This window comes from Saccopteryx bilineata, chromosome 2 (assembly GCF_036850765.1).
Source record: "Saccopteryx bilineata isolate mSacBil1 chromosome 2, mSacBil1_pri_phased_curated, whole genome shotgun sequence".
Classification (NCBI taxonomy): domain Eukaryota; kingdom Metazoa; phylum Chordata; class Mammalia; order Chiroptera; family Emballonuridae; genus Saccopteryx; species Saccopteryx bilineata.
This window is the reverse complement of record NC_089491.1, coordinates 155,222,043-155,226,136: the sequence shown is the minus strand read 5'-3', so window position 1 is coordinate 155,226,136 and position 4,094 is coordinate 155,222,043. Positions and strand designations below refer to the sequence as shown.

At 46.3% G+C, this 4,094-nt stretch overlaps 1 long non-coding RNA gene across 1 annotated transcript; it reads right to left on the bottom strand.

Moving 5' to 3' along the window:
- Positions 1-240: 240 nt before the first annotated feature.
- LOC136323005 (uncharacterized) lies at positions 241-1,697 on the bottom strand. Its single transcript, XR_010728898.1, has 2 exons — positions 1,347-1,697; positions 241-294 (listed from the first exon to the last, which is right to left on the bottom strand). It is a non-coding gene; the product is annotated as an uncharacterized lncRNA (long non-coding RNA).
- Positions 1,698-4,094: the final 2,397 nt, after the last annotated feature.

The window sequence follows — 4,094 nt, the reverse complement described above, 5'->3', positions numbered from 1 at the left end:
CCAGTTTCGCTCTTATCAACTATTCCACATCTTCGTGGTTGCGGCACTTTGCTGGTGCTTTCATTCTCTTCCATGGGACCTCACACCTCCAGGTGTTTTGTTTCATGGTGGGCGAAGGCTGCAGTGAAGGGAATGCCCTGTGACATCTGCAGTCGCTGAGAACCGCGACCCTCAATCAGGGCCTGCAGTGCCTGCAGGTCTCCCTTCCTGGCCACTGATGCCAGTCAAAGTAGCCTCCAAATTTTAACAGCCTCATGGCCTTGGTGACTCCCCATGGCTCCATGTAGCACATGACTGAGAACGGAAAACAAATCATAGTTCAAAAGATAGAGTGCATCAGTTTGGAGAAAAGGAGAAATGACCCAAACCCGACATATTCTTGGGATGTACTGACTGAGGGCTCTGGAAGACCCTTGGCAGACTGGCTTCTGATTGCATCGTATTTATTTGTAGGAGGTGGGGAAGCAGGTTACCTGGAGGTTCATTCTCCCTTTCTCTTTGAAACAACAGTACAGACAAATTGAGGCAAACATTTGTATCTATTAAGGGGTGGGAGTGTGATTTTAGATGCTCTTTTGAAAAAACAAATAAATGTAAATAATATTTCTATTTACTTTTTAAATGGAAATTTATATACTGTAAATGTTTAAAACATAGGGTTGAGGAGGGAGGGAGAATTTTTGTATAATGAAACATGCAAGTACCGCACACTATTTCAGTTTTGCACAAAGTGACTGCAGGAGGATCAGGTGGCAGCCCCAGAATGTATAATGCCTTGGTGCACCGAGGTGCCCTCTAAAGGCTGACAAACCTTGAGCCCTGCTGGGGCGGCGAGCACAGCCCCAGCCCAGTGATCACGTGACCACTCATGCCCAGCGCCTTTGGGAGTCCTGAGGTGGAGGTAGTGGTGGTGTGTGTTCTCTGAGTGGGAGCGACATGCGAATGGCTAACAGGATGTTAGATAAAGGCTCTAGTTAAGGCATCCTTTGAGACCAACTTCTTTTTCATGCTGACGACCCTCTAAGAAATAGAGCCACCTGCTCCAGAACATCAGTTTTGCTGGCAGAAGGGTGGTGGCGACCACAGGAAGAACTCTTACCTGGCTGCAGGAATGTTGACAGTTCTCCATATTCTTGTCATGGAGCTTTGGAATACCCTGGAAATTCCCTCTATTAAAATCACCACCCCAACTACCCTTCCTCCTCCTAGGAATAGAAATTGGCCCTTCCCTGACATCATGTACTTGGCTTGGAGCCAGCCAGAGGAATGCCTTGTCCAGGTGCCTCCTGAGCTCACTTCCCTAGGGTGGGAGATGCTTCCTTTGGGTTGGGAAAGATGAGTCTCACCTGGCACACTGTCTTGGTGAGCCTCGGTATGACAGGCATCTCAGCTCTCCTTGAACAAAAAAACAAACAAACAGTAGAACTCTTGTAAAGCAGGGCCTGACACCTACCATGGAGTACTAACATTCCCAGAAACCCATTTTTAAAGGATAGTGTGGTGGGAAGGTATAAAAGGAAATTGTATGATATTTCCAGGGTGTCTGATAGAACCTTTAAACCTGTAGTTCTGAAGAGCATTAGAAGTGAAAGAAAGGGCTCTAGCTAGTGGTTCAGTGGATAGTGCATCGGCCCAGTGTGCAGATGTCTCAGGTTCAATTCCCAGTCAGGACACACAAAAGTGACCATCTGTTTCTCTCTCCCCCCTCTCTCTATCCTCTCTCCCTCTTTCCCTCTCCTGCAGCTAGTGACTCAATTGCTTCAATAGTGTGGCCCTGGATTGGTCCAAGCGCATCAGCCTCAAGCGCTAAAAATAGCTCGCTACTCTAGCATTGGCCCCTAATGGTGCTGCCAGGTGGATCCCAGTAGGTGCACATACGAAAGTCTGCCTCACCAAAAACAAAAAAAAGAAAGTCTGCCTCACTATCTCCCCTCCTCTCACCTAAAAATATAAAATAAAATAAGATAGTAAAGTAAAATAAAATAACATGAATAAAATATAATAAAATAAAGAAGTGAAAGAAAGATTATTTATCAGAAGTACCCTGTGATGATGTCACAGAGTGTTAGAGGAAGGCTCTGGTTCACAGAATTCTTGTCTTGGCTCCTAGGCGAACCACCAAAATAGCACTAGAGTCTTAGGTTACTGTCATCCAAAGCATCAGGTGACTGTGTGTCCTGGGGATTGTGGGTATTAGAAGTAAACACCGAGGCCCTCAGCATGGGGGCTGGCATCCTCATCTGGGAAGGATCTCCTATTTCCTATAAGGTTTTCTTGGTTCTCCTCTCTCTCTCTCTCTCTCTTTCTCTCTCTCTCTCTCTCTCTCTGACAGATACAGAGAGAGAGTCAGAGAGAGGGACAGACAGGAAGGGAGAGAGATGAAAAGCATCTATCCTTCATTGCAGCTCCTTAGTTGTTCAGTGATTGCTTTCCCATATGCGCCTTGACTGGGGGGCTGCAGCAGAGCGAGTGACCCCTTGCTCAAGCCAGCAACCCCTTGCTCAAGTTGGTAAACCCATGCTCAAGCTGGCAACCTCTGGGTTTTGAACCGGGGTCCTCGGCATCCCAGTCCAATGCTCTACCCAATGCGCCACTGCCTGGTCAGGCTCTTGTTCTCTTTTCTCTCCTCTTCCAATCTCCAGCACAAGCTGGGATCCAGGAAGAATCAGTTGTAGAACTTGGGAAGAACTTTGGAGTATTTTGGTTCTGGATAAGGTCGCTTCCCTGGGTGCTGGGCGGACCTAGTGGGTGACCTGGTTCAGTGCCTGACAGAATAAAGAATGGCATTACTCTCTGTGAGGAGACCGCCGAGCTGGACAGTGGCCCCCCAGAAGGAAACACATAGTTCCATGGGAGCAGCAGCACGCATCAGAAGCCAGACTTGTTCTTCGGTCCTGCACTTTGGGAAACGGGGTGTAAGATGCTGGCTTGGAACATCACCAACAGAGGCCCAGTCACCCCTCCCAAAGGAGGAGCCGGATCTGGTTCAACATAGCACAAACCCTACACATCCAGTGTATAATCCAGTAAAAATCTCTTTAGGGTGTATATGTGTCTGTGGGGTATTGTGCCCATGTATACGTGTGTGCGCGCGCGCCCGCGCAGCTCACTACCAACAGCCTCGCTGCACTTGCTCTTACAGTGCTCGCTGAGAACTCCCCAGGCTGGCGCCTTACTCTCAGCAGTAGAGGCTTGCTCACTCTGCAGATTTTTTATTTTCTTTTTTGGCCCTAGGCTGATTAGGACCTTTACAGCTTCATTCTATCACCATCAAATAGTGACCTTTTTCAGGACTTTTCCCCTTACCCTTTAAAAATTGCTGAAAGCACATTTTGGGAAATCATAAAAGGTTGGGGTTTCAGAAAATCAACTGTGTGGAGGTTCCATTCACCATGGGATTTGCCTACTTGCTGTATTCTCAACTTCTAATAGAAAGAACCAAATGGAATATGAACGTGTGTGTGTGTGTGTGTGTGTGTGTGTGTGTGTGTGTGTTTTACTGACTTGGCTTACCTCCCAAAACTTCTGGCATTTCTTACTTGAAGTTTTAATTTCAATACTGAAGCTTAAGGAATGTTCAGAACCTTCCCAATCTGAATTCACTAACCAAAGTGCTATGCTCAACTCACTTTTCTCACCCTTTCTGACCAGGTTTAGAGTGGAAGGAAGGGCTAACTTCAAAGAGGCAGTTCTTAACTTATTGAATAGATCCCCTGTTATGCAAAAGGGTCTGTTAATGGAATTTTATAAATGTTATTGATTTTAGAGAGAGAAATATTGATGTTTGTGTTCACTTATTTATTATACATTCATTGGTTGGTTCTTGTGTGTGCCCTGACCAGAGATTGAACCCACAGCCTTGGAGTATGAGGACAACATTCTAAGCAACAGAGCCCCTGGCCAGGGCTGTTAAGGACTCTTGATGTTTCATGTGAAACACCCTGTGAACTGATCAGCTCACATCTCCTAGGTGCAAAACCTGAAGCTCAGAGAAGCTACGGCCACCTCTGCTGGCACTCTAAGAAGAAAACTCAGATTAAGTAGTCTTCATATATTGACTTAAAGGTTTTGGGGATTGTTAACCCTTTCATTTA